This window comes from Lissotriton vulgaris, chromosome 7 (assembly GCF_964263255.1).
Source record: "Lissotriton vulgaris chromosome 7, aLisVul1.2, whole genome shotgun sequence".
Lineage (NCBI taxonomy): Eukaryota > Metazoa > Chordata > Amphibia > Caudata > Salamandridae > Lissotriton > Lissotriton vulgaris.
The window spans coordinates 591,666,185-591,689,224 of record NC_141695.1 but is presented as its reverse complement, the minus strand read 5'-3'; the positions used below and the strand labels follow the sequence as shown (position 1 = coordinate 591,689,224).

Genomic DNA, 23,040 nt, shown 5'->3' with positions numbered 1-23,040 from the left:
TTCTAAAAAACAGACCATTGGTGCCTGGTGGGCTGGGTGGTGTAGGAGAGTCGGGCCTGCTTTCCTATGGTCACCCCACTTTTTGCTTTTTGCTTCACTGGTTTTCGACTTAATGTGGCTGTGGGCCTGCTAATCAGACCCACAGCCCAGCTGTGCTCTCTCTAAATTCAATACCATGTACTTTAGGTACATTACCAATTGGGTATTTGGTCACCTTATGAGCCCCTCTACAGTGTACTATAGGTACCCAGGGCATAGGTGCATCCAAGGCCTACCAGGGGCTGCAGCATGTATTATGCCACCCCTGGCTGGCCACTCATATTGACACAACTGGCTGATCACTCAGCTGGGGCAAGGTCGTGTAATCACCCCTTGCTTAGATATAGTATTCCTATATCTTACCTTATATCTAGACACATATACACCTATAAGTCACTCCTATGGCAGGCCTTAACAATCCTGGAGGCAGAGTGCTTGGTTTTATGTGAGATGAGGCTATAGCATGAGCTGAGCCTGTCTGCAGCTTCCGGAACCATGTCCTTATAGCTGTTCTAGGATATAGCCATACCATATACTCTTAAGTGCATTATGAACCTCACGGTTAAATGCTAACTCTGGTTTGGCTTTATCAAAACATGTCATGTAAGGTGTCATATGCTTTGGAATACCACCCCCTGGCCAGTTCTGGTGACGGGGGTAGCATTCCACCCTTCTAGAGGGAGAAGACATGTTGTTCCTACTAATCCCGGTTAAAGTTAACCAGAGCCTCAGCATCACAAAATGGATGCTGCTGCCACAGGCACAAGTCTGACCTCCTGCTGATGGGAGTCCTTCCAGCGAGGGAGGCTTGGACAATAGGTTTGCTGTCTTGGGAGGTGCTAGCACCACCCCAGACAGGCTCTAGTGTATTGGGGCAGGGAGGGGCGAAAGAAATGAGACACTGCCTGGGGCACACAAGGTGTCCCATGCATAGTCCAGTTCAAACCGGTGCTGGGGCACTCCAGCCCCAGCTCTGGCGCGCAACTGGACAAAGGGAAAGGGGTGTAGCCATCCCCTTCCCTCGTCCCACCCATAGGAGGGACCAAGCAGGTAATCCAGCCCCTATATTTGGTATATAGGTAGGAGCTGAGTCCCAAGACTTTAGATTAATCCTGACTGAAACTTGAAACGAAACTCTGGACCTTCGACATTCTACTTGAAGATAGAAGACTGAAGAATCTCCCTTGTGGTCAAGGAGTGACCACCCTGCACAAGCAGGCACCATCAAGCAATCACCGGTTTGCTTTATTGTTGCTCCTTCCGGAGCCCGAACCCAGAGCCTGACAAGACCCAGACTTCCAGACTTCCTTTAGCCCGATCCACAGCAAAGCTGAGACCCGTGGAGGCGACGTGGGACCGGCCATCTTGGAAAGCCAGTGAATTGCTTTCCGTGCAACTTCTGAGGCACTCTCGAAGTTGTGCATTGGGGATTGAGAAGCCCCAGCCCCGAGCACCAACTGCACTGAAGATCAGCCCTCCACACTCCACGAGTTCTGTGTGGGGCCCATCTGCATTTTCCTGCTTCACGCGTCTTTCCGGTCACTTGCCCGTTGGCTAGTGGCCTCTGTGACAACAAAACCTTGAACTTACACTGCTGGTCTGGTTGCTCCAGAATCGCCCTTGCTTTCCTGAAAAGGAGAAGCCCAGTAGACCTTGCTGGTCTGATTAAGAAGCCATCTTCGATTCCTGCATGGGTTGCCTTAGCCAAGGCTTGTTGACTCCAATCCGGAAGCCGACACCACCGACAGCGAGACCCTTCATGGGACAGTCCGTGCACAGCTCCTGGTTGTCATCGACACCTCCTGGTGCACGTGGCTGCAGAGACAAGCTTCATGACATCACCTGATCTCTTTGTGACATCGCCTGGTTCCTTCCTGCTCACTGGCTAGTGGCCCAGACTCTGTCCCCTCTGCTTTCAGGTACTCTTCATCCTCGATCCGCCCTTGGATCCAACCGGACACTTCTCTCCTGGTCGCCTGCAGCATCTTTCTTCAAGGCTCCATAGGATTCAGCGACGAAACCCGACACACTTTGACACCTATGCACCCGCTTCCTGTGGGTGAGGTAACGAGAGTACTCCGGTGCTCCTGTGGGTATTAACTATCCTAGTGTCTAACTTTCAAGTAGCTTTCTCCTAGTCCATCCAGAAGTGACCTAAAAGAACTAGTTTCCAATTATTTCGTTTCCATTCTAACTCTATGGTAACTTCCTTGTGCGTAAAGGCACTGCACACGCCTCCCATGGGCCTCCTACTTCCTATCCTTTGGTAGTACAGTGTAGCCCCAGCGATTCCCTAGGCCCTAGGCCTATCCTTTTTTTGTGACGTGGTTCTTATTTTAGTATATGGTTTGACGTGCCCCTAGGGTGCTACTGTATATTTTGCAACTTATTGTATGATAATTAAGTATCTTGTTATGTGCTTGTGCCTCTGATCTCATAAAGAGCTCAGAGGGGTTGTTTAGAAATAAATACATATATATTTTATATATATCCTGTGTGGTGTCCTTTCATTTGGTATTCAAGGGGTTACATATGGTAAAACAGCTGGCTTTACTTGCCCTCTGAAGTTTTAGCCTAAGACTGCTTTGTCCATGCTTCTTCTAGGATAGCTGGTCTATAAGGTTGACTTTACAACCATCACCATAAGGGGTTGTTTGGACTGATACAGAATAGTGGACATCACATATCAGGCCAACTTCTCACAGGTGGATCGAAACATTCGGCGACTTTATAAATGCGCTAGAAGAAGGTGATCATCAAATATTTGAAAAACCTTGAAGGATGGAGTGAAAGAAGTGGTAAAGAAAATCTCACAGACTAATAGTAAATTGTACCAAAAGGTAAAACAAAGCATTGGATGCAAAGTTTAATCCAATGCCGAATGTCGACTATGAATGATAAGTCTTCAACCAAGCACGAAAACAAGATAGTGAAACAATGGGTGAGTTTGTTGAAAGACTTGACACAATAATTAAGCACTATACGTTTGGTGACTTCAACAACGAAGAAACAATGCCCCTCAGAATCATTGATGGCTGCCTTTCTGATTTGTTTAGAAGGCGCATGCTGGGAGAAACGCACAGTCTAGAGAAAAGGTGGTGGCTGCAAAAGATCGAGCAGACCGACAAGCTGCTGACATGGAAGCTGACATGGGAGCAGGTACAGCACTCAGTGAATCAGCAATGACTGTGAAAAGCATGTACAAGCAAAAGCAAGATACGCTTAGGTCGATTTCTTTGAAGAAATCAAAGTTATGATTTCAAAGTGGATTTTCATTTCCCCATGAAGGGGAGTTTCCAGCCATCGGGCATGTCTGCAAAGGTTGTGGAAGAAAGAATCATTTCATTACTGTATGCCGAGCAAAAGAAAAATCAAGTGGGTCATGATGGAAAAAAAAGATGGATGCAAGAACGGTCCAGATGCACGCTCACCAAGCTCAGAAAATCAAAAAGCAACATCAGCTACGATGATCTGAAACCAGGAAGGATCAATCATCTTCAAGTTCATCCTACACAGGTTCTTCAATGTCACTATTGATTACCAGCGAAGATGGGTGCGCGCTGATGATATCTACAAAAGAACGGCATGCCTAGGGGGCACCAGCCAGTAAAGAATATCACAGTTCAAAGAAAGCTCACCTGATAAAGGGACACACTTCATTTGGACATTGTCCCAAAATTATCCTGAAAGTGAACAATCACCCAATAACTTTCATCATAGACAATAATGCATCAATGAACATCATGCCAGTGGAAAAGTTTAACAGCTTATCCTCTGTCGTTCACCTCACTCCATCAGGCATGAAAGTGTGTACTTCTGAGCCATTGCAAAGCCAAGGGTCGTTCACAGCGACAATGCGACACAAAGACATTAGTGCAAGCCACCATTTATCATTTACAAGGGACTTCGTTGAGCATCTCTTTGGTCAGTTTTGCCACCGCTGATGACATGGGGTTAATATTCCTCAACTACAACCTCTGTGCTCAGTCTGAGATCAAAAAAGTCAATTCCTGACATTGTTCCATGGCCTGGGAAAACTCAAGAAAATTAAAACACAGCTTCTTATCAATGAAGACATTCGCCCAGTTGCTCAACTGCACCGTAGAGTTGCTTTTCATCTACAAGAAGCTGCAAAGAAAGAGTTCGAAGGACAGTAGCGGAGCGTTGTGCATTTGCGTAGCTATGCACCAGGAAAACAAAGGCATTGAAAGGGAAAGACACCCTGGTCCATACATAACGGACATAATCATGCAACTGAACTGAGCCAAAGTATTTTCCCATCTCAACCTGAATAAAGGATACCATCAACTCAAACTGGAGGAGAATTTCAGGTACATTACTACCTTTTCAAGTAATCTGGTTTTGTTTAGATGTAAGAGACAGCGTTTGTGAGTATCCTCGGCTGCTGAGATATTTCGGGATGATATTCTCAAAGAGTAATCCAACCTGTTACACATGCTTTCAATTACAGTTATGACATACTGGTCTTTGGTAAGATACAGAAAGAACATGACAAAGCCTTTACCTAAGTGTGTCAGTTACTTGCTGATGCAGGCCTCATTCTGAATGCTGCAAACTAAGTTTCACAAAACCAAACTCAAGTTCCACGGGCATATATTCTCTGATGGGGACAAGACTCCAGACCCAGGCATGGTGCAAGCATCGCCATCCACCCCCCAACCCCAGGATGTTATCATGCTACGATCTTTTCTAGGCATGGCAAGTTATTGCTTGAGATACATTCACAACTTTGCTACAGTGAGTGCCCCATTGAGATACTTGACAAAGCAAAGTGTACAGTTTCAGTGGTCTCCAGAATGCAACCAGAGTTTCAAAGACATTAAACATGAAAATGCAACTGAAATGGCTTACTTCGACCCCAAGTTACTTACAAAACTAACAGCCTGTTAGAGCTAGGGGCAATTGTTGAGCAACACAATGGCCATCCAAATGCTCAGTGACACAGACACATCGTAGCCTATGCCAGTAGAAGCTGATCTGAAACAGAGCACGCCTACTTTCAGCTAGAGAAGGAGAGTCTGGCTGTGGTGGGAGCCTGCAAACATTTTGATGTATTTCTTTATGGAAAACAAGTTACTGTCATCACGGACCAGCAGGCGTTGCTTACAATTTTTAGAACCCCGAAGCCCAAGATGCTCCTTCGCATTGAGAGTTGGGGGTTAAGACTGCAAGAGAACAAATATGGGATTGAGCACAAACCGAGTAAAGATCAAAACCCGGAAGATTACTTTTCACAAGTGCCACTATCTTGTCACAGTTCTACATCAAGGACAGCTGAAGCCTATCTCAACTTTATTGTGAGACCCAGCAAGCCAGAGGCTCTGTCTTATTGCTGCCACCAATGCAGATAAAGTCAGGACTATAACCAAAGAACTTATTGCCACACAGTATCGAAAACAATGTCCACCGTGGGACTCTTTTCAGAAAAAAAATTGGCAACCCTGCATTAAATTCGGGGAAGTCCACCATTCAATGTATTGCTACAAAAACTAGGCTTTACCTACACACTCTGGTGATCTATTGTACAAACATGAGTGCAAACAAAAATACACAGATTATATATAAAGAGAGAATGACAAAATGTTTCTGTAGAAAGTTTTGATGTTATTTCAACAACGTTTTATATGCAGGTAAAATTCTAATGAATAGTGCAAGTGCAGGCGACCCAGTGCGCAAGTGTGAAACACATTTCGAAATACACATACGAAACAAGATATAAAAAGTTCACTGGTTATGGTATTTACAAAGAGTTAGCATGCGTATATTCTATTACAAGATGCGAGGCAATCATTGTTCGACGTAACCAAGTGAATTTTACCTGCATATAAAACGCTGTTGAAATAACATCAATAATTTCTACAGAAACCTTTTGTATTTTTTGTTCGCACTCACGTTTGTACAACAAATCACCAGTGTGTGTAGGTGCCGCCTGGTTTTTGTAACAGTACATTAAATGGTGGGCTTCCCCGAATTTATGTAAGAGGGTTGCTGATTTTTTCTGAAAGCACCCGGCCCCTTGCCGATGCTGCCGAGTTCTAAAAGTTCAGAAATATACAGGATGAGCTGGCAGTCGCCCAAGAAGGCGCAATACTGCGAGGCTGGAGAATTGTCATACCTGGAAGCCTACGACATCGAGCAGGCCCATGAAGGACACCATGGTATCTTAGCCACCATGAGATCCCCAAGAGATTAAGTGTGGTTCCCTCGGCCAGATGAGCGAGTTGAGGAAGAGCTGAAGACGTGCTATATTTGGAGTTGTTTGTCACCCAGAGTGATGCAGCACCCAGTGGCAGTCTGACCTTCCTGCTCATGCATGGGAAAGGGTTGCCATTTACTTTTTAGGGCCTTTAGGAAATGAGCACCATCTCTTGTTAATCATGCATGAATATTCACGTTTTCCTTTGGTGGAAGACCTGCCTTCGACAACCCATGACAAATTCATAGAACAACTTGATGACATCTTTGCAATGTGGGGCATTCCCAAAAATCTTAAATCTGACAATGGCCAGCTCTTTAACAGAAAAGAATTCAAAGACTTTATTTTGCGACTCAACGTCAAACATCAAAAGAGTGCACTCCTCTAGCCCCAAGCCAATGGTGTAGATAAATATTTCATGGGCACCCTCAAAAGGGTCAGTCATCGAGCGCCCATGGAGGGAATTGATCTTAAACAAGCCATGTGCCAGGCCCTCTGGGTCTATTGATTAACTACTCGCTCCACAACTGGTGTGAGTCCAACCACCTTGCTATTTGAGAGAGCCCTCAGAGGTAACCCTTGATAACCTAGTGAGCCCTCCCCTACTAGAACAAGGTTATTCATGCTGGTTGGCGGTCCCCCAATCCCTAGGAGTCCATCTGGGCGCATACGTACTCAGATGTAAAGTGCTGAAGGTCAACACTAGGCATAGCAACTGTACTGAAGCAGATACGACCTTTGTTTATGGCTCTTGCACAATCACCAGCTACACAAACAAATGTAGTCTCTGTTCTGCAACAGTATCTAGAACAAGACAAGGTGACAAACAAGTATTCATTCCCAAGATTAATCACTTTCTGCATGTAATCCTATATTTTACATTGACCTCCATGAAAGGGATGGAACTGTGACTGATTTTAGCTTCGATTTAAGGGAATGATCACAGTGGCTGGTTCTTTGAAACCTTTTTAAGAGGCTTTGAAAACAGCATAACCACATAATTTTATCTAACAAATGTGGACACCACTGGTGCAGTGGTCACCAAAACTTCACAAAGGCCAGGACAGGTGGTTGAGTTATATGTAGTTCACTGGATGGCAGTGGTGAACCTTAGGGTGGTAATATCTGCCAGCGGCACAACTACTGATTACAAAGAACGCTCCAATTGTTGCCAACCCCCCTTTTGATCCAATCAACCATGTTAGCAAAGACCCAATGAAAATCTTAATATTGTTCTTTGGGCAAACCACCTTTTACGTAGCAGCAGCACAATAATTTTCTTGGGCAAAGAATAAAGCCACTGCGGCATCCTGCATCCTCTTGTACCACATTACTGAGGGTCAAACAGACACTCCATCTGGATTTCAACATCTAAAGGAATTGTTGTGTAAAAACTGAGCTATCCAGCTAGAATGGTCAGCCACAAATTGAAGGGTAGGCTAACATCCTTCACTTGGTACTCCCACAGAAAGCAGACAACTAGCCTTCAAATGATACGAGACGGACAGTTTGATCTTACTGCTGATTAATGCCCTTTCTGGGAGTGGCAACATCTCTGCTAGCGCCCATTAAAGTATGGGGGTTGAGGTAGAGTTCTTCAAACCATATTTAAAGGCTCTAAGAGTCTCCAGTGACTCTTTTCTGCACAGAGTATCCAGCTTTAAAGCAATGACATCACTGAATTTTCCAGCATCCATCGCTACAGGAAGTGATGTCACTGCATTGTCACCAAAACCATCTTTAAAGCAAACCAGACAGACAGACTTCATGTCCTAGTACCCACCTCTGTAATAAGCCATGTCACTGGTTTCCCAACGGAAATGTCTTGCTTCCTTCTGAACCTACGGCTAATTCTCAGGGTGTCTCACTGACCCAGAGAATCAAGGTAAGGACAGACAAGAGAGTCACCTCTTTGGGCCCGCAAAGACCAATGAGAGCCTTGGGTCAGAACCCCTGCTCCACTGCATCAGCAGTCAATAACCACATCATGTGCCTCACCCAGCATTCCACACTACACATCCCCACAATTACACCTAGACTTAGCCCTCACAAATACACCCCATTCTCAAAACATAAACTGAACCTCATCAGTGCTTAATTTGAGCCAGTGCTTTACGGTGCTCAGCACCATCACTTAATTGGTTTCCGGAGCTCGGCACTTGCACCTAATTGTGAACACCATACTTAAAACACTCTACCACATGGTGGCGCTGCTCATCTAATTTAGAGATGAGTAGAACAATGGTTGTTTATGAATACAGTATACATTAAAATAGTGCCAATACATGCCTCCCCAGCCATTCCTTTAGCTTTGGGGACCTGGAATAATCTGAACTGTCGCATTTACATGCGAGAGAGATGGTTAGCAGTTGTTTTGGCAGCGATGACAAGGGCAATGGGTGGTGCAAGCTGCAGTGGCCACCTCGTCAGAGCCCTGGCACTTAATATATTACAAATTAAGCACTGAACCTCATACATATTCCACTAACCAACACTCTCCCACAAACTACCAAACACACACTCCAACTCATGTCCATAACAGACACTCCACAGTATGCAGTGCATCACAGACCTCATCACCCGTCACAGACTTGATACACACTTCATCACAGGAACATGCCTCAACCACATACCCTTGATGTCCCTAATCTTACAGGCTACAACATCTAGTGTCCACACCGATCACATAAGAAGGGAGAAGTCTGCCGCATCATCCATGAATTACTCCAGGTCCTGCACCCTGGGCAAGCACACCCAACTCCATGGAGCTCACACAGGTCCCTGCTCATTCTCTGCAACTCGGTCCACCCCTTTCAACCTTATCTATAGGCCTCCCACAAATAACAAGTAAATAATAGACAAACTTGAGCATTAAAAAATAAAAAAAACGCTTCAGCATACTCAAAGTGGTACGTACAGCAGGACACCCAACCAACAAAATCCAAAGGCCAAATTCTCAACCTAGTCTTCTCAGCATCATCAACCATTTAATCCAAACCACTGGACTGGACCAATTATGCTCAGCTTATAACCAACACATTAAGGTCAACACAAAGGCGTCCATACTCTTGATCTTTCAAAGACTTCTCTACCGGCAAACTAAATCTCAAACTCATCTCTCGCCGTGCCACTTCTAAATCCAACATCAACAACCTTCTAATAGACTTCACTGCATTTTTTTGGACAAACATGTGAACAACCACACTCCTACTAAAACAAGCAGGCACAAGCCAAATCTTTCAGCACCCTGTTTCTCAAGAGACCTCACTGACAATAAATCCTGAGCCAACAGACAGGAAAATGAAACAAAAACACAAATCCTGACAACCTTAGGCTACCGAACTCGCTCTGCCCAATAATAAGGAGATGACTCATCAAATCAGACAAGGCCAGGTCTATACCAGTCAGACTATCAAGATCTACATCAACCCTCTCGCAGATCCTCCTATTCCATGCTCTATAGACACCAGAGCAACTCTTCAGTGCAAAACATACAGAAGATACAACAGCAAATTGACAACTCCAAGCCTGCTTCCCCACTCCTTACCTCCATGTAACTTCCAGCAACGGACACCCTTCAAACACCTGTCTCTTGGGGACATCCTCACCTCTCTCAGAAGTCACCTCGTATGACCATGTATTACATTTGCCGTTCACCAAAAGCCTCTTTAGAGAAGGTTTGACACCCCACTCTCACTTGTCAATGCTTCCCTCACTCAATGCATCTGACTAGAAGCTCTGAAGAGACCCGCACGAGACTGAGGATCTGGTCAGTTACTGGGTCATTACTGGCCTACCCTTCATTGGCAAGGTCATTAAAAAAGCAGTCTACACTATACTCCAAGATCACAACACAAACTATCTCATACACAACTACCAATCCCACTTCAGATCACACTGCAACATGGGATAAGTATTGTAGATATTTTAAACCATGCCAAAGATAGAGATGATCCCTGCCTCCTGATACTGCAAGCCTCTCAGCTGTCTTTAACACGGTTGACCATCAACCATCTTCCACACATGCAACTTTTTAGTGGGTTTGACTAGCAACATGCTTTACTGGTTCTCCTCCTACCAATCCAATCCACACCAGTTATTTCACATGGGCCTCTCCAAGCCTCAGAAGTTCCCTATCACTTGTGGTGTCCCCATGAATCTCTCTTGTCCTCAGTCATCTTCAAGCTCTAGATGGAGCCCTTCAGACTATACTCACTGATAAGAATTCAAGCCCAAGTCACTCAATTATACATCAACCTCAACCTCAAGGACACATTGGTAAAAAAAAAACAAGACGGCATGATATCAATTCTCTCTCTAGTAAAGACATTGAAACCATTTCTCCCAAATGTATTTCAAGTCTTCATTCTCTTGCATCTGAATTGCAGCAATGCCATGCTTTGTTGCGTCCCAGAGTCAAGACTGAACCCACCCCACAACCTTAAGAGCTTCCTACACAGCACATGTCTCATGAAGCAGCTTACGGAATATGACCACCTTACACTGATAAAACACCACCTGGTACCCTTGCCAGCAATCTTTAAAACTAGCTGCATGATTTATAAAATCATCAAGACCTGCACCCTCCTACCTGGCTGACAAGTTCACCTTCTCTGGTGGCTCTCAGCATGCCTACAAGCCAAGGCACTCCCAGACTGGAGACAAAGACATGCAAAAAGATAAGCACTGTCAAACCCAATAGGTTAGGGACTAGTGAGCTAATGCATGAAGCATTCGCACATTAGAGCAAGAGACACAGGAAGGAGCCAGCAAGAGCAGAGGGCTATAGTTGTGAAACAGTCTGTCGTGCAGTGCAATGCAAGCACCCGAGGGGAATTGCATTGGGTGAGTTATGAATAGTCTACTGGGCTGAGTCAAGGCTTAAAGGAAACAAGTTTCAAGCCATAGGCTGAAAGAGGCTGGTCAAAGAATGCCAATGGTTGAGAGAGGGCGGAACGAAAGACCAGTCTATACATGTTGTTATCTATAGGTTCTGATTGGCAACCTTGCAGTCAAAACTCAGACCTAAAAAACACATGGTAAAAGTTGTTCTCCATCTGCACACGCCCACATGCCCGTACGAATCAGCACCGCCAGAATCCGCCTCCAATGTAGAGAAGAGCTGAAGGAAACTTCTTTAGAGAACTCTAAATCAGAAAGTATGAGCAGTCCACTCCCACTCTCAGAATCCAGCTACTCTTGAATGTGTTTTTGACAGTCTTTGCTCTTGACCCTGTAAAGAACTCCGTTGCCTTTTGGGAAGGATCCCACTACACAAAAACATCACAAATATACAGAAACACAACGTCTAGCACAACCTCCTTCTCTCCAACTACCATCAAACAAGGGTATGTTTACCAAACACCACATCACCCAAAAAAAAAACCACAGAACAAAACTCTTATTTTAATGCTGATTAACACAACTCTCGCCTCCGGTTACTACAAAACACACCTGAGAGCTCTATAAATGTAATTCAACACGACGACCTGCACTTCAGAAGCAAAGCAACACCAGATACCCTCGAAGACAATTATTCACTCTTTAAAAAGCAGCCAACGCAATTGTAATGGCATCAGTATTTACCCATCATACCCTTTAAATACTGGGTTAGAGTCAGGACATTACTGATGGGCTGTGTTCACACTGTAGAGGAGTAAAGCAATATACCTCCCCTGAACACCCCCATCTCTGGAAAGAGACACTTCAGCCTGCATCCAAAAACACCACCCGAAAACCGATGTCCACTCCAGAGTCCAGTTTTGTTCCCACTAAATAACAGGCACAACGCCACACTGCAGGGGGTAGGAGGGCTGTCGGAAGTCGGCCCCATGGTAACACCACAAGACACAGAGACAGACAGACAGACAGAGGTGTGCAGAGAGGCAGGCCGAGAAAGAGACACGCACAGGCGAGGGCTGTCAGTTAAGATTTCCCCGAAAGTCTCTGAGGTGAACTCGCGCCATCTGTCCGCGTAACCCTCCGACATATGTGGCACCGCGGCACATGTGCCCGAGGAGGGCAGGAGGGGGGAGGGGGGGAGGTGCAAAGCTGCCGCTCTCGCTGCGGAGACGAGCACATGGCAGGGGAGGGAGCGAGAGAGGCAGAGAGAGAACGGCACAGATGGGAAAGTTGCGTGGCTGCCAGAACCTGGGAATCATGGATGGGGGGGCCGAGGGGGGCCTGTGGGAGAGCACGAGGTCAGACGTAACCGGGGGAAGACTGCAATTTTGTATAGAGAGAGGGGCGTTAAACGGCGACAACCCCGAGACGGACAGGTGAGAGACAAAGTGACTCTCCGGTTGCTGGTCGACAAAGCAAGAAAGACAGACAAAAGCGTGTGTGGGGGTGAGGGGCGCGGGAGGAGTGAGGAAGTGGAGGTAAAGAGGGAGGGGTGAGGCTGTGAGGGAGGGAAGAGGAAAGGCAGGAGAGACGGAGCGTAAAGGCAGTCACTCGGGCACACACGAAAAGCCAGTCCCAGCCCTTCCCTGCGGACAGAGGTGAGGGCGGCAACTCGAACGGGTCACAAAGTAGTGCCCCGAGGTCCAGGGCGTCGTGGCGCCCTAGCGGCCACAATCCGGCTGCCTGGATTCCCCCCTGGTCGAGGTCTTTGGTGCGGCTCGAGCCGGCAGTCTCCCACCTCCGTTGTAGCGCTACATTAAATGAAAGCTCGAATGAACGGTTGGCTCTTGGCCAAGTGGCCCCTTACCTGGCTCTGCTGCTGGGGCCCCTCCTCTCGGCCGGTCCGGTAGGTGTCAGCACATGGCACAGACGGTGGGCTCAGCCCTGTGGGACAGAGAAATCCTGCTTAGTGCAGCATGACACAGCTTGGGAAATATGAAAACACATTCATGACAAGTGCAGCAGGGAGGCAGCCCTCCGCCCGCCTCTCCACGCCCACAGAGCAGGAAGTTCAATTCACAGTAACTTTACACGGGTACTGTAACGGCCTGGGGGGATGTCTGGAACAGACACCGAGGAAAGGCCCTAGAGGCCGGAGCAGGGTCGGGCATGGGCAGTAAATAGACCCGAGCAGTCCGGCACCAAAATAAAAGGGTCTTCCCTTAGTTCGATAGATAGCTGGATATGTGGCCTTTGTTTGCTAATTGGGGCAGTTTTCAACTTGTAAAGACATGCCTTGCAAGGTAGGGGCGGTTGCATTGCTTTGAGCTTACTACAGGCAATATTTGTTTTAAGATCGGGGAAATCAACAGTAAAAACCGGCCCATCAGATCATAAAACAACCACACAAACGGTGAAATAAAACTGGCCACACACAGTGGTGTAGCAAAGGTGGGCCCCTTTATGTTTATGTTGTTGGGCAGCAAATGCAGGAATAGCCAGCAGCAACCTCCTTCGCTCTTACCTGCGGCAAAAGCAGATACCCACACATAACCGGTCAGACCAGCCGGTCGGGCACAGACTAATTGCCCCTATAGGCTTGTACGACCCTGATCGGGAACAATGCTTCATGCAGGCAGGGAACCGGAGAAAGGATGCAACAAATATTGAGAAAGGCCAGAGAGTGGACTATAAAGCTGAGAAAGGCTGGAAGCAGGTAAAGGGCTACAGAAATGCTGGAAACCAGTTAGGGAGAAGAAATGTAGGGACTCAAAGTAAAATCTAAGGTTCAAATAGGATGGGGGGTGTGCACTATCCTCTCCTGCACCTGCCGTTGGGGGGTGCAACCCGTGATGGCCGGAAACAAACGTAAGCTAAGCAATGGAGCGGTGCACTTCCCAAGTCGTATAATGTTCTATAAGGCAGCCCAATCAGTGTCTTCTTTGGAAAAAACTTTATTCAGGTTCACCAAACATGATAAGCAAACATCAGCCAACGTGTTTCGTTCGATTTCCGAATTTCGTCAGGGCGTATGTGATGGATTTTAAATGACATATATTAGTTCATAGAAAAAGATTCAGGGTTATCATGTGCAAATAGGTAGTCAGCATGCCAGGGCGGCTTCCATGTTAAGGGCTCTCAATATAATATTCTGCCACTAGGGTCCGGGCGTATCAGCGATACTGATACGCCCGGACCCTAGTGGCAGAATAAAGTTTTTCCAAACTCCATTGCTTAACATACAAGATTATGTAGAAGTGCTGTAAGCCAGGATAAGTCGTAGCCAATCAGTTGCAGGCAAAGGCTCTAGGTATACAGCGCCCGGACGCCCCTTTGCTGGGGCAGCTGTGCACTTTACAAGTATACGACATTTAACATTTAACATTTACTGAAGATCCGGCATTGGCCAGAGAGCAAACCAGTCAGAGAAAAAACACCCTAGGCCAGTGGAGAGGGCAGAAAGATTAAGGCCATTTTAAAAGTAAAATAGCAAACCTAGGACCATAAAAGAGAAGGCAATGAGCCCGGCTGGGAGAAAAAGTCAGAGAGGAGAACAGATCTGTGGAAAGGCCAGAGAGAATACCTAGACAGAGTTAAAAAACTGGAGAGCAGAGACATGGCTTCAACCATTGAAGATATCAAAGGGTGGGAAACTGGTATACAGACCAGGATAGTGGAAGGAAGCGAGTAGGCCAAGACCTTGGGATAGCCTGTAGAGATGACTAGGCTAATGGAAAGCCAGAGAATAGACCAGGCCCAGAGAACTATCAGAAGGGAAAGGAGACCAGGGTAGACCAGCACAGGCCTGGGAACCAGAGGAGGGGCGTCTGGAATACAGTAGATGGAGATACAGCAGAGAGAGGACACCAGGGAAAGTACAGAGAAGGCTAGTTTCCCAGTGATAGTTTGGAGTTACAGACCAGTGACTACCAAAGCCAGGCCATTCGGCAGAAGATGATTGGTTGTGTCCATAAGGAGCAGCAGGTGCTAGTCCAAGATGTCAGGCTAAGGCAATCCCACAGGACATGTCAGAGAGGACCCTTGCAGGGCTGAGGCTTAGCCTTGGAACCATATGGGTGATGACGAAAGCATGCCCTCAGAGATGACTAGCCTGCCTCTCTTAGTGAGCAGCTACATCTTGGGTCCATCAGTCATGTCCAGAAATCAAGGAGAGGAAATCTGGACCCCTAGCCTGTTCCACCCCTATGGAAGGGATTCCTGTAATAAGCTCACACATGATTAGAACATCTCTTGACAACCATAGCCTTTTTCTACTCAAAGAAGTGATTCAACCACACCTTCTAATTTAAGATTACTAAACATTTAAAATAATTGTCACTGCCTCATTGCAATCAGCCAAGTCCCTATCAACACACTGGAAATGAGTATGTTGGACTATTTAAACAGCTTGCGCATGGACTTACATCACATACAAAATAACTGGTTTATCACCTGGACACTAATGTGCCCAGATATCACCTGCCCTGCTAGTCTGAGACCAAGCCAGCTGGCCCCCCACCAAAAACAGGTCATGGTCGCACCCTGGTGTTATCTACAACTCAGAGTGCTTCAGTCAAGGATATCCAGTTATGTGTTTGGGAAGGGAGCCTTACAGTGTCAATCAATCAGGGAGTTTTTAAGTGCGCTGCTCACCCGACCCGTAAGGGTCTCAAGGCGCTGGGGGGCGGGGGGGGGGGGGGGGGGGGTGACCAGCTGCGATCAGTCGAAGAGCCAGGTCTCAAGTGTCTTTCTGAAGATGTGCAGGGTGAGGCCTCGTCTGATGTTAATTGGCAACTCGTTCCAGACCTTGGCCGCGATGTAGGATAAGGTTCTTCCACCCGTTTTTGCTCTGCAGATGCGCGGGGGTTCTGCGAGGTTGGCGGATCTGAGGTTCTGGGTACGTGGAAGGAGATTCTGTTGTTGAGGTATAAGGGTCTGGTGTTCTGGAGGCATTTGTAGGTGTGGGTGAGCATCTTGAAGGTTACTCTTTTCTCAATTGGGAGCCAGTGGAGGTTACATAGGTGCTGGGTGATGTGTTCATGTAGAGGAATGCAGAGGACGAGTCTAGCTGCGGTGTTCTGTATGGTCTGGAGTTTGCGGAACCGAGACTTGTTAATCCCGGTGCAGAGGGCGTTTCCTTAGTCCAGTCTGCTGGTTATGAGTGTGTGGGTGACGATCTTCCTAGATTCTGCGGGGATCCATTTGAAGGTCTTTTGGAGGATGCGGAGGGTGTTGAAGCCGGTGGAGGTGACGGTGATGACCTGCTGGGTCATGGAGAGAGAGGAGTCGAGAACAACGCTAAGGTTTCGGGCATGGGCCGTGTGGGTGGGGGACCGCCGAGGGCGGTGGGCCACCAGGAGTTGTCCCAAGCAGAGGGGAAGGGTCCAAGTCTTCTGGGTTGAGCTTCAGGCAGCTGCCAGGATGCAACGTCTTTTCTTTTCTGGAAGTCGAGTCTGGTGGTGATGGGGTCTTTGAGAAGGAGACGATGAGCTGAGTGTCATCGGCGTAGGATACTATGCTTAGTCTGTGCTGTTGGACAATGGCAGCAAGGGGTGCCATGTAGATGTTGAAGTATTTAGGAAACAATGGTTCCTGTGGCTTATATACTTAATTTTTAATTAAAGCAGACAAGGCGAAAATCGCATTTGGCCAGGGTTTATAGTGAATGTCAGAGAAAAAAAAACGCTTACACTGATTCAGTATAGTTGAGAGTTGTATTCGTTAATTTAATTACCAGTTTTCACAAAACATACAGAAAAAATGATTATAAATTTACAAGTGTACAAACTGTCCCAAGTGAAACATGAACCTAAATAATGTATAACATGAGTGACGTTTGTGACAATATTTACAAGGTTTCTAGCTGTTTCTGTTGTCCAAAAAAGCGACCAATTTTACATATTTTTTTCTGTTTACACAGTATCTACATAATAATAGAATACAGTTTTAAATGGTTCGCTTTTCTTTATTTGTCGACGGCGTTTCGACCCTATTCTGGAAGTAGGGTATCTTCAGGACCTGTGATATATGGGACATCTAAGGGAAATGAGGTATATATTAGATTTGGCCCAGGTGTAGGCTTAATTGTTGGAGCAGAACTAGAGTTTAAGGAAAATACCTGATTGTTAGAAATGCTGAAAGTGTATTGTGGTGATTGTACCCGTACAGAGGTGAAGTAAATAGGGAGGGATACTCACTAGGGGACCCAGCATGTAGATGTTGAAGAGCGTGGGACTGGGCGACGATCCTTGGGGTACTCCTCAGTTGATTTCCGTGGGTTCGGAGAGTAAGGGTGGAAGTCTAATTCTTCTGGTTCTGCCTGTGAGGATGGATCGGAGCCAGTCGAGAGCGGTTACCAGTATCTCAGACTCGTGGAGTCTGGCGATGAGTGTGCTGTGGGAGACGGTGTTGAAGGCTGCTGAGAGGTCGAGTAGGATCAGGGCTGTGGTGTGTTTTTGGTCAAGGAGGGTTCAGATGGTGTCTGTGGAAGCAAGTAGGGCGGTCTCAGTGCTGTGGTTGCTGCAGAATCCGGACTGGGAGGTGCCAAGGATGGAGTATTCTTCGATGAATTTCGTTAGTTGGATGTTGACGATCTTCTCTGTGACTTTTGCTGCAAAGGGAAGGAGGGGGATGGGTCGGTAGTTCTTGAGGTCTGTGTGATCTGCTGAGGGCTTCTTGAGTAGGGGTCTGACTTCTACGCATTTCCAGTCATCAGGAAAGATGCCGGTTTCAAAGGTGGCGTTGATGGTGCGGGAACGATGGTGGCAGTGGCTCTGTGGAAGATGTGCGGCGGGCAGGGGTCCGTTGGGGCTCCTGAGTGGATGCCTTTCATGGTCGATGTGGTGTGTTCAATGGTGACTGGGCTCCAGGATGAGATGGTGGGCTGGCTGGCGTTTCTGGAGGATGGGGTAGTTTCGGAGTCATCTGTCTGGTCGTTGAAGTTATCTTGGAGGCCCTTGATCCTAAGATGGAGCGAGGATCCAAGCTTGTTCCAGAGGTCCTGTGAGGGGGTAATGTCAGTGGTTTTGCTGGGGGTTTGGTGAATTCCTGGATGATGCTGAAGAATTCCTTGGCATTGCTGGCGCAACGGCGAGGATCTTGTTCTGGATGAAGGTCCTTTTTGTGGATTTGATGCGTTGGTGGTAGTCTGTCATGGCGTTCTTGTAGGAGGTGCAGTCTTCCGAGGACTTGCTGTTTCTCCAGTTCTTTTCGAGACATCTGCATATGCGTATGGATTCTTGGAGGTCAGTAGTGAACCAGGTGGCCTTCCTGGGGCGAGTCTGTCGATGTTACGGAGGGGGGCAGGCACGCCTGCGCAGTTGGGGATCCATTTGTGGAGTTCTTTGGCTGCGAGGTTGGCATCGGCCGAGGTGGCTGGGTATCGCAGTTGAGGGTGAAGTTGAGCTGCTCCACTGTGATTTTGCTCCAGTTTCTTCGTGGAGGGCGGGGTGCAGGTTTGGGCGTCGTGGGTTTGTCGATATGGAAGTGTACGCATTGGTGGACTGTCCATGGGTGTTGAGTGGTGTGGCTGAAGGGGGTGTTGTTACCTCCTGCGTATATGGGGTTGAGGGTGTGTCCTGCCTTGTGGGTGGGGGTGGTGGCAAGTTGTTTCAGTCCAAGGTTGGCGAGGTTGTGCAGGAGGGTGGTGGAGTTGTGGTCGCTGGGTTTGTCGAGGTGGAAGTTGAGGTCTCTGATGAGCATGTAGTCCATGGAGGCAATGGCGAGGGGTGCGATGAGGTCGGCGATGGTGGTGGTGAATGCAGTTCGAGGTCCGGGAGGTCTGTAGGCGAGGGTGCCTCATACGTTCGTTCTGGGGCTGGTCTGGATCTGGAAATGGAGGTATTAGTGGTGGGCAGGCTGTGGCTCGAGCTGGAGGTTGTGAGTCGGAGGGAGCTCTTGTTTGTGATGGCAAGTCCTCCTCCTGGGTGGCTGGGGCCGCCCTTCCTCTGGATCTTGTATCCGTCCGGGATGTCGGTGGCGATTTTGGGCGGAGGTGGAATTGGTCCAAGTTTCTGTGAAGAAGGTGACGTCTGGCGAGAGAATGTCGAGGAACTAGGTTTCCATTTAAGCACAATGAAAAGTGGAAAAAAAAGTATGCATCTACAACAGTCAAAAACAAAGAAAGATCACAAAAGAGGGAAAGGCATTAACCTTTGCGCTAGTAGACTGCCCTGCTGCACACACCCAAAATGACAACTGTTGTAGGGAACTAGAATATCTTGACCACAAAGAACTTGCTCGGAAACTCAGCTGTAGGGATATGATCCCTTCAGCTGGGGTGAAATGTTACAACCCAGAGGAAAGAGTGATTCAATGTCTCAGAGGCATTCTGACACTGGATTACACAAGGGTGGCTCTGGAAAAGGCGCCTCACAGACAACTCTGCAGGGGTGTGCAAGGCTTCTCCTTTTGCTAACTGCAAGCTAGCTGCTATGTCCAGAGAAGAGGCACTTTTGGTACTGAAATAACTAAATAAATAAAACAGAAACAAGGATTGGCTCCTTTTCATTTTGACTTTGGCAATGCTACAATGTTGTAAGCATTGCCAAAGCCATAATACGAGCAAACTAGCTCCACAAAGCCTGCGGTGTGGGTAGAGATGGGGCAAGTGGGGTCAAAAATGGACACCTCGGGCAAGGGGAGGGAGACAGCTTAAAAACATAAATAACCGATGAAAGCTAATACATGTCTGAACTATAGTTTAAAAACGGTCGACATGTGCAAAATGCCGTGGGCTGACCCTAGCATAGACAGGCCGTGCCAAGAGTCCTCTGAAGAACAGTAGCCAATAGCTGACGGGCTGTCCAAAAGCCACTTTCTGTATTTGTGTGTTCTGTGAGAGTGATGAAATGAGCTCTATCCAGACGGATACAGCGGGCTTGTAGGCAAGACCTAAAAATGTGGATACTGAGGGGGCGACTTTTGGATTCTACAAATGCTGGAGTTTACAAGTAGCTGCGTGAAGAGTGCTGCTGAGAAACAAACCAGCAAAGGCTGAAGAGGCTGCAAGTGTTTATAAGTCAGAGTGTGGAGAGCTTCGGAGATACAAATTAGTACAGGCTGCAGATGCTGCCGCCGATTACAAGTACCACGATTTGAGTGCTGCTGAGATACAAGCTAGCAAAGGCTGAAGAGGCTGCTGCTGATTACAAGTACCACTAGTAGAGTGCTGCTGAGATACAAACTAGCAAAGGCTGCAGATGCTGCCGCCGATTACAAGTACCACGATTTGAGTGCTGCTGAGATACAAGCTAGCAAAGGCTGAAGAGGCTGCTGCTGATTACAAGTAGCACTAGTAGAGTGCTGCTGAGATACAAACTAGCAAAGGCTGAAGATGCTGCCGCCGATTACAAGTCCCACGATTTGAGTGCTGCTGAGATACAAGCTAGCAAAGGCTGCAGATGCTGCCGCCGATTACAAGTCCCACGATTTGAGTGCTGCTGAGATACAAGCTAGCAAAGGCTGAAGAGGCTGCTGCTGATTACAAGTACCACCAGTAGAGTGCTGCTGAGATACAAACTAGCAAAGGCTGAAGATGCTGCCGCCGATTACAAGTCCCACGATTTGAGTGCTGCTGAGATACAAGCTAGCAAAGGCTGAAGAGGCTGCTGCTGATTACAAGTACCACCAGTAGAGTGCTGCGGAGATACAAACTAGCAAAGGCTGAAGATGCTGCCGCCGATTACAAGTCCCACGATTTGAGTGCTGCTGAGATACAAGCTAGCAAAGGCTGAAGAGGCTGCTGCTGATTACAAGTACCACTAGTAGAGTGCTGCTGAGATGCAAACTATGAAAGGCTGAAGATGCTGCTCGAGTTTACAAGTCACTGCGTGTAGAGTGCTGCTGAGATACAAACTAGCAAAGGCTGAAGAGGCTGCTGCTGATTACAAGTACCACCAGTAGAGTGCTGCTGAGATACAAACTAGCAAAGGCTGAAGATGCTGCCGCCGATTACAAGTCCCACGATTTGAGTGCTGCTGAGATACAAGCTAGCAAAGGCTGAAGAGGCTGCTGCTGATTACAAGTACCACTAGTAGAGTGCTGCTGAGATGCAAACTATGAAAGGCTGAAGATGCTGCTCGAGTTTACAAGTCACTGCGTGTAGAGTGCTGCTGAGATACAAACTAGCAAAGGCTGAAGAGGCTGCTGCTGATTACAAGTACCACTAGTAGAGTGCTGCTGAGATGCAAACTATGAAAGGCTGAAGATGCTGCTCGAGTTTACAAGTCACTGCGTGTAGAGTGCTGCTGAGATGCAAGGTAGCAAAGGCTGAAGATGCTGCTAATAACATGGGGCCACCTCAAAACCCGTGCTGTTTCTTTAAATTTTAAGAGGATAGTTATCAGAAACGGTTGCACGAGTTCCTCAGCCAACCTTTCAACCAAGAGATATGATGAAATATCCATTACCACGAAAACATGACACTCGAATAACCACTGACAAGACGCAGGAGATCGAGGAAGCAGATGCACGCACGGAGATAAGAAACTCGAGTTTTAATGCAGATTACACGCTGCTGCTGCCTGTTTCACGAGAAGCTGCTGGCTGCATTGCACCCCCACAATTTCCTCATTCCTCCAACCTTCAGTATCGGTGCCACACTGGCGAGCAGTCACAGCAGGGCGCTGGTGCCACGCGCCTCTTAGTTGAAGAAACTGGAGACGAGTCACAGGTTAAAGGGAGCGAGTCACCCGAAGGAGAATGGAAAGTGATTTTGGAGAGAGGGGAGTGCGAAGAGAGGGAATGCAGAGTAAGTTTAATGCTACCAGAGGATCCCAGGTCACCCGGAACGGGTCATTCAGTTGTGGTGGCTGAGATCGCATGGTCTTTTCTCTGTGTCTACTGTCTGTCTTTGCAGGACAGTATGATGTAGTTCTTGTTCTATGACGTTGCATTCTGTGCGTTACAGTTCGCCTCAGATGCTAGAGCCACAGCTCCAAGATGCACTCCTCTTAACTAAAACGCAATGACGGACACATGGGCCCAGGAGGAGTCAGACACCCTATCACTCATGCTGAGAAGGGGCCAGGCTGCTGAATGGGTAGGAACGCAATATGCAAAAATACAGGCCGCAGTTTGCAACCTGTATTTTGCGATGAGATATTCATACATCTGGGCTTAGTTCAAGCTATGGCCATCTCAAGAATCGAATATGGAAATGATTTACTCATTGGCACCCTCATCGCCCAACTGACGTTCTTCATAATAGTCCAACAATCTTGTGCCCAGCCCCAGAACCGCGTCAAACCAGGTGGTGTCCTTCTTAGAGTGGTCATCTGTAGAGACAAGCAGCCCTTACAAATCCTTCTAGATCACCTATAAAGTGTTACCTTTGCACACCCCAGAGTGCATTGCACACAAGCTCTCTATCTCTTCGGGAAACACTGCGTCAAGCTGCAAATCTCTGTTGCTTTGAAATCCTCAAGTACGATAAAAGCTCTGTCCCTGAACAGTTATATTCAGACAACACCCTAAAGTTGGGAAGTCACTTCTGAATTTTAAGATGAGCCTAAAGAACCATCTACAAGCTAACTTTTGGATCAGGCCAATGACAGAACCCATACTCTGCAGTGACAAACTGGCCTGCCTTCCCAGCAGGCTCCTAGAGTAGACATTACACAGACTGAATGGTGCCCTCTTGTGGCCATTGAAATCTACTTCACCATTGTAGAAGAGGTGCTTTGTGTGCTAGTGAATGACTGGGAAAATGCAGATGACCACTTTCATAATAGAACAAGTTGGAACTTGTCTCAATGCAGCAATTCATTTAGTAGTATCAGACCACTCTCCAGCACATTGCCCACCTTGCTCACACATCAGTAAAGCATTGTGGTCGATGTAGTTCCTTCTGTCATCAAACCTTGCCTAGACGTGGCGTTCTTTTCAGTAGCATGGTTTCTGGTTTCTACAGATATTGTGAGCCGTACACACACACACGTTCT

At 47.2% G+C, this 23,040-nt stretch overlaps 1 protein-coding gene across 2 annotated transcripts in view; it reads right to left on the bottom strand.

Moving 5' to 3' along the window:
* RHBDF2 (rhomboid 5 homolog 2) overlaps positions 1 to 23,040 on the bottom strand; it is a 354,741-nt gene that overhangs the window by 158,622 nt on the left and 173,079 nt on the right. The window contains exon 2 of one of the 2 annotated variants that reach the window (XM_086930686.1): positions 12,966 to 13,042. The exons of the other annotated variant lie outside the window; for it this stretch is intronic. The gene's annotated coding sequence lies outside the window, so the exon portion shown is untranslated. The remainder of the gene's footprint in view (positions 1 to 12,965; positions 13,043 to 23,040) is intronic. 2 annotated transcript variants of the gene reach the window in all.